Raw genomic sequence first — 13,389 nt, 5'->3', positions numbered from 1 at the left:
TGTTTTATTGCCCTGCGCAGACTAAGCCATCTTGTAGGCACATGCTTGACTATTTTTAGTGGCTGTACTCCCACAAGTATGGCAAAGTCCTTTAGCATTGGCGAGTCACTAGGGGCTACTTGAAAAGTAGCAAGAGATGTCAGTTGCTGGAATTTTGACTGAAAATAACAATACCTGGATTTCAGATTTGCTGCACAGATTTGCCAAAGTGCAAATGAAGTCAGCTCTGGCAATGTGACGATTCACTGATTACTGCCTCCAGCCATGAAAGCACAGGATCTGACTGTATTTTATTTTCATTACCATTTCTACAGCATCGTTTTAAAGGTACACGATTGCTCGTGGGAATGTCAGGTTTCCAGGGTGTCCATCTGGGAATCAAACATTTCTTCACTTCCAAGCAGGCACTCTGGCATATCCAGAGGACCTGTAGCTGACATGGCCCATTAGTCATAGAAACATCCCACTAAAATTAGCGGCAGCTTTTCATCTTTATGGGCCTCATGCCTCGGTCCATATGTAGAACTTACAAAATGGATTTTTCTTTTTTTGGCGTGTAACCCCGTCTTTCCGGTACTTTGGTTCCAGACCTTCAAGAGCAATGCAGGTGGCTTTTGTTGCTCCACAGCTCATATTCTTGACAGTTACTGCATCTACACAATACTTCTGGATTTGGCCAGGCTGAAAGATTCTCACAAACAGTTACTTAAGATTACCAGCATTAGCACATAAATATAATAGTAATTAATAACGCTTTGGCTTCTTGAAAATCCCTTGTGCTGCTCTGTTGGCTCTATTTCAACAGCACCTAAAAAAAACAGCAGAAAGGGCTCCCCTTGCCCCCATCTTGTTTTTAAACTTTATGTGGTTTGTTTTTAAGGTGTGCAACAGAGGCACAGGAATAAACTACTGTGATTTTCACTTTCAGAGCCCAAGGTTTTCATGACTCCTTCACATTTGGGACTGTTTCTATTTATTCATTTGTTGGGCCCCAACCGGAGACAGTTCAGACCTGATTTTCAGAGGTGTTGAGTAATTAACAGCTTCCATGCAAGTGAAGGGGAACTGTGGTCATGCAATACTGTGCTGGATGTGGCTTCTGTTTTTTTGAAGAATGTACACGAGAAGTTATTTCAACAGTGTTTACCTTGTGTCTCCATTCTGGGCCTAAATTTATAGCAAATACGGACTTGAATTACTTCTGTGCCATTTACGGCCTTTGGGAAATGAGTAAAGGATCCAAACAGATATTTCACATCATTAATATATATTGAAAAGAAAATCCAAGATGTCTCAACTCTACCCTCCTACTTGAGTAGGAATAAGACTCTCCTTTTCTCATGAAATAGTTACACTGAAGTGGGGGTCAGGTTGTCACCGAGACCTTTGTGACACCATTGCTTTACCTGGCACACAGATTTTATTTTCCAGTGTTACCAACATACAAGTCTTTCAAAACATTTTACCTGTTCTGAAAAGACAACAGTATGTCAGCTTGCCATATTGGAAGTCCCCAAGCTTTTATTTCCCACTACAAAAAACAAAACCAGCTAACCAACCAAAACACCACACACACAAAAAGAACAACAACGAAAATGAAAAGCACACACACCAAACTAAATCAACCAAACCAAACAAAACAAAAAATAACAACCTGCCTGGATAAAACTCAGAAGAATACTCAGAGACTGAGAGTTGATTAACAGCACAGGTAGCACTTTTGTACCATACTGTGCAATGTATTGCGAAGCAAACAATGTTATTCCAGTCCAGAAATAGAAAAGGTGATTCATTTTGTTTTGGAATGAAACAGCAGTGTGTCCTGGTGTTGCTAATAAAAGCCTTTAGGGTTTTGCTCCCTGCAGGCTTCATTGCAGTAATCAGCAGTGCTTCTGTTAGCTCATTATCAGCATTGCTGGCGCAGGAGGGAGAATTGGTTGCACATTCAGATTATTATTGTCTTTGTAACACTTAATATTAAAGACTCCTTTAACAAAGGATTTACAAGCTGCTTTAGAGAGAGTGCATCAATAGAAGTTGTTATATAATCATATTGTTACTATGAGGACTGCTTAGCCTTTTATTGCCACCTTGTGAAACATTTACTAATCATCCATTAACTATTTGTAAACGGAGCTGGAGTATTCAGACTCATACATTTGAAGAACATGAGGGAGCATTTTGAGTATTCAATCTGGTTTCCCACAGATTATAGATCACTGCATTTTGCCAGGGGAGTTCTGTAGTGATTCAGCAGTTTCTGGGTAAACTACCGCATCTTTCCTAGAAAACCACGTCTTTTGAACCTGAGGTTCTCAAGAATCCTTAATTACTCAGTACTTAAGCTTGAAAAAACACTCTCTTACACTTCATTTACATTCTATGGTCTATAAAAAGTAAAAATCATTACTTAATATTTAGGTTTTGGTAGGATCTGAGCCCCATGTAAACTACAGATCAGTCATACTGATGTTGTATGAGCAAACACTAACCCACCCTTCCAAAAACTGCATAGGCAACACCTAACAGATGATAAAAAATGTAATGCCTTGGAGGTCAGTCACAGAGAACAGAGTAAAGAAGTAGTGGCATCCATGCAGCTCTAAGCCACTTACAGGCCATGGTGAGACGTCTTCCCAGAGCTGTACCTGTGGGGGTATATGCCTTTGGAGACCCCTCTAGAAAAGTTCTCCATCTCTCAGAGGGAGTTGGTGGTCAGGCTGCCTCCTTATGTGTAATTTGGACAGCAAATTAAAAACAAAACTAAGCCAAAATAACAACAACAACAACAAGAAAAATACTAATTTTCCCCATGTCATCTTACAGCACTCAGAGAATCAGTGTGCGCTAATGGTGTAGCACGTAATGGGGGTGAACTCTGCCCGTACCACCTTTCTTATAAGACCACTGCTTTTCCCCCTCTCTGCAAAGCTTCCCTTTAGCAAACTGCCTTTGTTGAGCTTTTCAGAGCTCACAGAGTCACCTAGCATGGAAACACCAGGGTCCCCTGTAGGTCCTTGCATTTAAAAAAAAATGAATCTTCTCTTGTTTTATGTGAATAAATGCAACACATTGCGCCTATTTTTTTGCCAAGTTGTTTAGAAGCTGTAAAGCTGGGAACTGAAGAGTGCTGGCAAGCCAGGTCAAGGCGATGTGCTTGCTGCAGCAGTATTCTCCCACCAGCTGGTTCTGCTTCCCTGTAATTTGTTCAGGATTTGCATCAGGACCTCTAAGTTCACCTTCTGCAAAATATTTATTAATTTATTTCTTTTTCGTCTCTCTCTGAGAAAAATGTTCCCCCTTCCTCTTTTTTGGAAGAGAATGATTTGCCACTGGGTTGGAAACAAATTAGTACCATGTTGGAAGGACAGGTCTGCCTGTTTCCCAGACACATTCCTTGTATTTGTTAATTCTTTTCATCATGAAAATGGCAGAAAAGCAGATGTGAAGTCACATGTATTCAAGGAGCTCTTTTAATAGAGGTAGATCTAAAAATAAGTAAGAATTCATCCTCTGCAGTTACAAATGTGGTCCTTTCCCACTGGCCATAGTACACCCCAGACATGATAATGTTGGTGACTCTTCGGAGGATCCACAGTTTAAACCACCATTGACTGGTCGTTTAGAAAAATCTTCTAAATTGAAAGATATTTTGAGGTCAGCTTATTAACTACCAGTTACATACATCTCCCTAATTCCTTGTCTCTTACAAATGTTAGACTGTTTACCTCAGCCATTCATTGTAATTTTTGCTGTCTGTAGGACTTAAAGAGGTTCTAAAAGACTTTCCTGATGTAGGGAAGCTGCAGTATAAGGCTAAAAATTGATGCAAATCACAAATAAGTGAAGTAAGAACTGGACACATTGTATTTGCCCATTTTCAGAAAAATAAAGTTCAACTTTTCTACTTTAACAGACTTTGAGAGTAAGCCTACCTAAACCTAATGTAAAATTTAAATGAAGAAAAAAAAACTCTAAGCTAAATAAGGTATTTTAAGTCAAGCAGAGTGTCTAATTTGATCAGAACTGAAATATCTTTTCTTTCATTTTCGTTTTGGCAAAAACAACAAAAAAGTTCATTGGGGCTGACCTGAAACTTCTTTTTTTTCTTAGTTTAGCCAGAGAGTGGAAAGATTAGTTATTTAGACAGCACTGCTCCTAAATTCAAATGCTGTGCCATTTCCAGCAGGCTATTCTTCCTGCCTTAAATGAGCTTTTCATCCTTATATATACGTTTATAACAACTGATGAGAGAAATATTGAGCAATCACATAGATCGCAGTCAGCATTTCAAAATTCATTTAACTATTTAACTTTCTTTCTTGGAAGGGGATCCTATGTGTGTGTAACTTATTCACCATTCGAGTTTATAATGAGATCTTTTTGTGGTTGATTGTGGCCATTCGTTGTTTTAAAAATAAAACCTTTCCATATTACTTTGTTCCATCTCTTGCCTTGTGGAACATAATTTACAGTGATGTGCCTGACCCTAAACAAATGCAGGCTAACTTACAGTAGGAAGAATTGTTGGAAAAAGTACAATGAGTTGTCCCCAAAATAAACAACCTTTACAATTTTGTTTCTGCCAATGCCTGTGTGATGCTGAATATACAGGAGGAGGAGGTTTGCTGACCATCCTACAGCTGTCTAACATTTCAGTCATGTCGAATGAATCACTTTTGCTCTGTTGGCTCACAGAGAAGTAGTCTTTTTCTGATTCATCTTCTAAAAAGATATTACTTTGGAGAAGCTATTTATGAACCTGAGTGCACCAAGCACTCTGTTTGTTCTTTTTAATTCCTTCCTCATTTTTCTACTTATAACACCTTTTCTGACATAAGCATGTGCAGCATAAACTTTGTGTCATGTGTTATAGGGAAGAAAATCTAAAATGCTAAACACACTAGCGCTCTTTGAGTAACACCTACAATCATAATGAAGTGTTTCCTGGCAGGCTGCATGCTGTACCTTAAATCACTTTTATATTGAGCTCCATAAGTGTTAGGTCTCTGTAGTTTCACTTCTACATTAATGCCTGAGGAAAGCGAGCCGGATCATGGTAGGCAGCCCCTTCCTGAGTCAGTGGGACAGGTGAAGGTGGTTGCCATCATCAGCTTCAGCAGTCCGTGGTGTTGGGCTGAACTGTCCCTTCAGGTGCTGCCTGATGTCTGGACAGGAGCGAAGCTGCAGACATGGATCCTCCTGGCTGGAGCCAAGGAAGGAAAGGTGAGGGGAGCTGATGGCAGAAATGTCTTTTACCAGCACAGTGGGCTCTAAGAAGAAGGGATTTGTCAAGAGCTTAGCGTTAAAACCCCAGTTCAACACTATATTTAAGCATGTGCCCCACTCAAAGTATGTAAGGCATTCTTTAAACATCAATAGGATTTCTCACGTTGTTAAAATGGGTACGTACTTCAGAGGCTAACTGGGAAGATTTGCAATTTTTTTTTAAGGACAGAAAATGCTTAGAGAGACCTCATAGAATAAAAGACAAGAAAACTGAAAAAAAATATCATAACATGGAAGAAAATCATACAAATGCTGATAATTACCCAAGAACTCAATAATTCTGACAGAAACCTGGGAAAAATAAAGCACATTGGACTTAATATAAGTCTGAAACACTGTTAAGTGTCTAAAATATGTTAGAAACACCTCAGTTGGGAAGATAATACTCTTTTTCCTTGATTATTTTAGAATTGAATGTGACAGCTGTGTATTTTAATTGGCTGTGATGATCTTCATTTTCAAACTTTTAACATTTGCTGACTGCTAAACATTATCCTAAACAGCCTGACCATCTGATAACCCTGACCACCTATGTGCCACAGCTCCTATCCAAAGTAGATTCCATGTAATCTTGTCTTTATTTGAAAATTACCAGATTACAAGAAAGTTATTGGTCTTCAGAGAAAGATAGAAAGTTCTAAGCTTGTATCACAAGGCATTATGAGGTGGGGAAGTATTGTTAGACAATATTATAGGTATTATCAAGGTTGCTTTCCACAGATGTATGATGGTACATTTGTCAACAATTAATTGTATCTGCCGTTTCATTACTATTAAGCTATTACTATTATTATTGGTTTTGTGGTGTGAGAACCATCCTTCTACAAGCCTTTGCAGACAGTATTCATTTTGGCTGCTTTTAATAACTCGGTAATGCTGGAAAAGGTTGTTTCACTAATGCAATTCCAGAAACTACTTGTCCCTGCCTTCTCAATCTCATATAACTGATCTAAAACAAATGGACTTGAGTATCAGGATTGCACTACCAAGCAGAGGCAAACTAGCAAGCGCCACAGGTTAATCAGGCTCACAGTACCCTGTGCTGGGGACACAAAGCAAGTCGACAAGATTTTGCAAGAATGTAGGTCAAGAAAGGGGATATCTGTCCAGAGGTAAAATGTGTATAGCAAGGTACATAGAAAATAACAAATATTTAACTGCTATTAAATAGTAATTATTAAATATTGGTATTAAAAGAAGAAGGAAAAAAAAAAAACAACTATGTCCAGGAGCAAAGTTATATGAGTTTAACTAAAATAGTTTTTAAACACTGTGAATTAAGCAGGAGTATTTTGATTCCTTCCTTTACTTTCAGTGCCTTCCATTCACTTCTCACAGAAATGTGCTCAAGTCAGTCGTGCAAGCTGCAGTGAGGTGAGACAGGGTGTGGATTGATGGAAGATCAAAGGCTGCAGCCATGAGTGCCCTTGCTCTGTAGCTCACGTAGGTGACTTACGTGACCTTGGGTACCTAGGCTGGACATTCATACATGACAGATGAGATGAATGAAAATCCAGCTCTACAGCTAAAAAAGCAGTTACACAGGATTTGAAATTATTAGATTAAATTGGTTTATATTTACTGCAGATGCTACATTATAGAGTAAACAAGCTCCTAGGACTAAGCTCAGAAAAGCTCCCTCACTAACAAAAAATTCCATAGACTTATACACGGAATAGTCTCTGAAAAAATATTCACCACTGTGTACACTTCTTTGGAAACTTAAACTTCATAAAAATCAAAATAATAAGAGGCTAATCTATGGAGAAAAATCCAGCACAGATCAGAAGATACATTAGATAAAGTCGTATTTTTCTATTATTTGTATCTGCTGTGACTATCGGTGAAACACTAAATATATCCTTAATTTACTTAATTTAGGAATGGCTCTGTCTCTTCTAAACCAAACCTTACTCATTCTGCATATCTTCTGATTTATATTCATCTAAACCAGGGACATTCTCAGACAGATTGGCACAGATAACCAAATATTATTTAGTTATTTATTATCGCTGTGGCTTCAGTTTGTTCCTTGAAAGGTTTTGGATTTTTTTTCCTAAAAATTATCGTTTCTCACTTTATCCATTATCCACTCATAGTTCTTGTGTGAGCTCCAGTGAAGACACATATTTCTTCTCAAAGGTTTCTAAAAGCTCCAGCTGAAGAATCCTGTAACTGGAATCATTTTTATTACTTTAACACTCTCTTCTTCATGTTGTCTGTCTCCAAAGAAAAGCCTTAGGCCATTCTAACAAACCAGAAGATCCTGACCCTTTAAAATTCACCTCTGATCTTGGAGCTGAGCTTCCATGTTTCACATGAACACAGCCTTTCCTCCCAACCTATTTTGGATTTTTTACAATCCCCATGTTAGCCAGGAACTCTCTGAAGCTCAGCTCCTACCAGAACAGTTTTATAACATATACCTTTGACAGGAACTGCTGGCATTCTCCTACAGGAAGCTGACATGTGATTTAGGAGGGGATAAAACATGTACATGTTTGTTACTTGAATTTTACAGCTCTGCAGGGAATGAAAAACTTTTCCACAAAGGATTTAAAACCTTGGCTTTCTTCCCTACTTGAAAATTTTAAAAATTCTCTGAAGGGAAATTGCAAGATGAAATTAATTTGGGGTCAATTGAAAGACTTCGATTTGACCAAAACCAAAATCCTTTTAAATTCGACTTTCATATTTATTTTTTACATTACAATATACTGAACAGCATAAAATATGAGATGCTAGTCCTAATGCTTTAAAGAAAGTCTTGAACATGTGGCCCAAATGTAACTGATACATTGATGTCTAGCTGAGTTTATGGAAAATCTAAAACAACAACAGTGGGAGACACGAAATGAGCTATTCATGCTGACTTGTGTCCAGGGGTGATATTTAATAACATTAATATTTAAAATATTTTATCAAAGAGCATGAGAAAAAGAAGGATAGGAGAAAATGGTATGATACAGGAAGGACCAGGTATTGTAACAGGCAGTTTTGTTTCATGCCAAGAACAAACTATGTTTGCTACAAATATACTTTTACCTCATTATACACGTTCTTATATTCTGACAAACTTATATTGTTTCCAAGCCAAGAAGAATTAAACCTTCAGCAGCAATGATGCTCTACTAATGAGAAGTTGAGTCTCAAGAGCTGAATTATCTGGAATCATCAAAACCAGCACTGGTTTAATAGGCAGTCTTATAACACTTAAGCATTTGCACTGAGTGGTACAATATTTTGGTGCATCATTTGACTGAAACCTATTTCACCAGAAGAGCTTTTTGTTCCTCCCACCACCACCACATCACCACTACTTCCAAGAGCACAAAGGACAGGAAGGAAATCAGGAACAGTCAACATCAGCAGATCACACTCCACCAACCCAACTGCTTTTGATGAAGGAATGAGCATCTGTGCAGATAACATGTAATACACTCTGACTTCTGTAAAGCTGTTAACACCATCCACCCACAGTATTTTCATGTGCAGGCTGAGGAAATCTGGACTGGACAAACTGTCTGCAAGATGGGTTGAAAATTAGCCAAAGCACCTCATTCTAATTAATGGCTCAGCATCAAATTGGCCACCAGTAACAATCAAAGCAGCCCAGGCACTGATACAAGGACCAACACTGTTCAGTACCTTTATCTATGACCTGGGTAATGAGAAAAAAAACACCCTTGTCAAATGTGTTGACAATAACTAATTAAACAGAGAAAGCAGAGTTTAGTACACTCTAAAACAGCAGAGTTTCAAGCCAAAGGGACCCTGAGAAACTTGAGGATTAGACTAACTGAAGTTTCACAAAGTTCAGCAAGGATAAATGCAAAGTTTTGTACCTGAAGCAGAGTAAACACAAGTCAGGTAGTCAACTGTCCGAACAGTAGCCTTGTTGAAAAGGAACTTGGGAATTTAGAGAACGCCAGTTAGACTAATGGCTACCAGAGCACTCTCATCACAAGCACAGGAAACTCCATCATGGGTTGTTAGGAGGGTGGCCAGAGGAAGGAGGCGTTTTACTGCTCCATTCAGTAGTGATGTGGAGGCAAAGGGTTGATTTAACAGCAGCCTATAGCTCTTTGAAGGATAGTCATAAAGACAATGGAGCCAAACTACTCTCAGAAGTAGTAGATGATTTAACAAAGGGCAAGAGCAAAGTGTTGCAGCTCGGGAGGTTGACCTTGGACTTCAGGACTTCTTCAATAGGAGAGTAGTGGAACACTGCAACCCACATCCAGGTGGAAGCTCTGTCCTCAGTTTCAAGACTCAGCTAGACTTAGCCTCTGCTGATCTGACCTCCTTTTGTTATAGTCATGCTTTAATCAAGGTCTTGTAGTAGATGACCTCAAGAGATCCATTCTGGTTTCCTTGTTTAATTGATTCTGTGGTTTACTATTTTCTTTTCCCTTCCCTCCCCTTCCTTCCCCTCCTGCCCACTCTCCTCCCCTTTAACATCTTAGAAAGGTCAAATTAAAGTTCAGAAAATTCCTCTCAGAATGTGAAGCTGTGTAAAAACGACTTCAGTATACTCCTTAAAACAGGCAAGGTTTTTCTAAAGTGTAATTGAAAAACAGCAGGACTGTGCAGGAGTGTGTAGTTAATGACCAAGCTAATGTGATTTGCAAAACCTTTACTGCTTAAGATAATACATAGCAGACAATAGATTTCACTTGATTCTTATTTCCTACGTCCTTTACAGCAATGTCAATGAGCAATCTCGATGCCTCCCTCCTTCCCTCTCTTTCCTTCCTTCCTTCCTTGTAGATGCAGTAAAATAATGAAAAGTACAGTGCCCATAGGATGCTGTTTCCTGGGCAAGGTCTTTACTCATCAGTCCAATATGCAAGGAACAGGCATCACCATGACTAATTTGGAATGATTTCAGCAAACACAAGTCTTTCAAACATACTTTGGTTTGTGAGAAAAGGTAGTGGAATGCATAGTCTGACCACAATCTGGAATTTAGGTGCCAGTATCCTAACTCAATCTCATTTTATACATAATTTGGGCATAACTACAGACGGAATACTCTGTCCTTTTCTCAGGTGCATTTAAATTCTTCATTAAGAAAAACAAAACAAACAAACAAAAAACAAACAAAAAACAAACAAACAAAAAACCAAACAAAAAAACAAACAAAAAACAAACAAACAAACAAACAAAAAAAAAGTGATGACAATCCTGCAGAGATAACATCCTATCATCTCAACTCAATTCAATTCTAGTGAAACTCCACTGACTGGACAAATGTGACCAAGACGTTTACCCAGAAATCAGTAACTTCCCAAAAACACAACTTCACACAACCTTGTATCTCAAACTTAGGGAGCAGTTCAATGTTAGATTTTAAGATACATGTGAGATAAAATTAATGTGGTGGGAAACAATACCTACATATGATTTCCCAAGTAGAGAGATAATAAACAATACAGTGAAATAGGAACCACCAGAGAAGTTTGCTCAAACAGGGAATTGGAAGTTGTTAACACAGAGATTCTGAAAATGGGCAGTTCTGGCCTCTGGAGAGACTTTTTTCAGTCTGTGTGGCCCTTGGAATATTTTCATCCAAGAGGAGTTCCCTTGGATGAGATCCTTGGAAAATATTTCCCTTTGATCTCTGGTGTATTACTCCTTTTTTGCAGCCAGCCAAAGTTTAAAACTAACTTGACTCCCTTTTGACTGATACAACTTCTACAGTCAGATGCAGAATTAATGTAGCAGGGATCAGAAAGACCTCAAGAAGCACTGTAAATAATCAAAATGCTGCTCACATTGGGCAGTCGTAAGATCAAAATTTTGGAGGTGTCCAGAAGAGGCTTGTCTCATCAGCACCAAATGCTTACACTGACATGGGCTATGGAGACAATCAACTAGTGGAGAGCTCACAGTTGCATGGAAGACAATGCAACCAGATCAACTCATACCACCTGGGAATCTGGGCCCTAAAGGCTGATATCATAACAATAGTCCTAAAAATAAGTTCCCACAAACCAGCCTACTCATCAGCAGTGTTTCTTGCCTTAGTGAAGCTCGAGATCTGCTACTAATACAGGCTTCTCTGCCCTAAATCATTTATTTTGGCAGCTCATAAAATATGGAAACTCTAACACTCAATATTCCCCACTCTCTCATGATTACTGTTCAGGGACAGACTCTTTATATCAAACAGAAACTTAAAGATTGTGCCATGTTATCAAAACCATAATGAAATCTTGTGCAAGCACAGTAATCAGAGAGGGTTATTTGTCAAGACATACTGTAGAGAAAAACAAAATCCCACAGTAGAAAGAGGAGTGCTTGCTCTGCCGAGAGATGCTGTGAAAATGAAATGAGGTTCTTTTTTTCCTCCTCTTTAATCAAAACTCAGTATGAAAACCAAAATGTTACCAAATAACTTTTGCTGATTAAAAAAAGGGGGGAAAAAAAAGAAAAGAAAAGAAAAAAAAAGCTGTCTGGAAAGGAGCAGTGCATAATTTACAGAGAAATAACATTAAAACGGGAATTGTTCACATAGATATTTCTGAGTGTGTGATCAGAAGTTTTGGCCCTGGGGGGAGCTTATGTTACTGCCACTACTGGGTTGAGGCTGGATTTGACTCTCTCTGTGAGACGGTCAAAACCTGGGAAGCTGCACAGGGAACAAAGGTGTGGGCAGATCTAATATTACTTAGGAGGTCCCTGGTGAGGCCATGCCTGTGTTTTGACCCACCTGCTTCTGGAGGTTAGTGGTTCTATCCACAAAATATCTGTAGAGGTTTAAACTTGACTCATTGCTTAACGATGCGAGCACTGGAGGGGGAGTTACACGCTCTGGGATCAGCTCCTGGCTGTGCCATTGATTTGTGAGCTAGAGGCCTACTCAGTAAATCAGGGATAACATTATTAAGTTACTTAAATGGACTGTTGGGATGCTAATTACCCAGCATATTTGTGGTCAATTTGCCCTTCTGAAAATTAAGCCACTTAGCTGTCTAAATGATCCTAAGCTCTGGGTGCAGAGATCAAACACTTCAGCTTAAACGTCCCCATTCTCAGCTGTACAGGCTTTCAGAGTACCATGGTATTTTCAAATACCATCCCACTTCTAGAAGAGGAGGGCAATGTTAGGTCAGGATTAAGTTTCAGCCAGTGATCTGTAAGGAAGATCTTTAAAGAAACAGTGCTATCTAGTGTTATTGGTTGCACAGTTGCATGAGCACTAAATTAATGAATGTGTAAGTAAATACTGATGGGTAAAGGGGAGAAAGGGTGGATGATCAGAAGATACTTTATTTTTTATCATAAGTACAATCTGTTACTGAGGCAGAGCAATGCAAGGTTAGTACCTGTCAACAAGACAGCTGGAGGTCTCTTTTTCGCTGATAAATGTTGAGTGCAGCTGTGCTTGGCACATGCTTGTGCTGCAAACAGGAGCCATGGCTTTGAACATCATTCTAATTTTTCTGCTCCTGCTAATTGCTGCTTCCACTTCATCAAGGGTGGCGCCCAGGCCACGACCTGAAATCTATTCAAAACCAGAGCAAATTATTTCCTAGGGCTGTCTAGCCTTCTGGGGACCTGAATTCATTAAATCGTCTGTACCAGTCCTTAATTTTAATTACACTTAAGACACTAAAACGTTGCTTTTATTGGTGGATAGCCACAGGCTTTTCTTCACGTTCTCCACAGTAACACGTGATTTTTGCAGCAACCCACACTCAAGCAAGGGAGTGAATATGATGATTGTCTAGGATGGTATGATGGTCTCATGGTCAGGGCACTTGTCAGAACTGCAGTTTAATTATCTTTAAGTTAAATAGTTCATGACTGCAGGGCTCCTATTTATCCGATTTCAGGGTGTTAGAGAAAAGGTAACAGCTGGACCTTCCCAGTTCCAGGAGGTGTGCATTGTAAGAAGCAAGTTATGACAACTAGAATGAAGTACTTCTTATTTTCTATTTGTAATAAGTCCCAGATCCATGGTATTTCTGTAGTTTTGCCAAATCTAACTGTGTGAGTAATAATAGTCTGAAATATTTATATGAAAAGAGAAAGATGTTAGAATAAAATCAAGAGGACATATGACAGAAGGTAGCAGACAACAGCTACATTTTT

The sequence above is a fragment of the Patagioenas fasciata genome, chromosome 3 (genome assembly GCF_037038585.1).
Source record: "Patagioenas fasciata isolate bPatFas1 chromosome 3, bPatFas1.hap1, whole genome shotgun sequence".
NCBI lineage: Eukaryota > Metazoa > Chordata > Aves > Columbiformes > Columbidae > Patagioenas > Patagioenas fasciata.
This window is presented reverse-complemented; position numbering follows the sequence as displayed.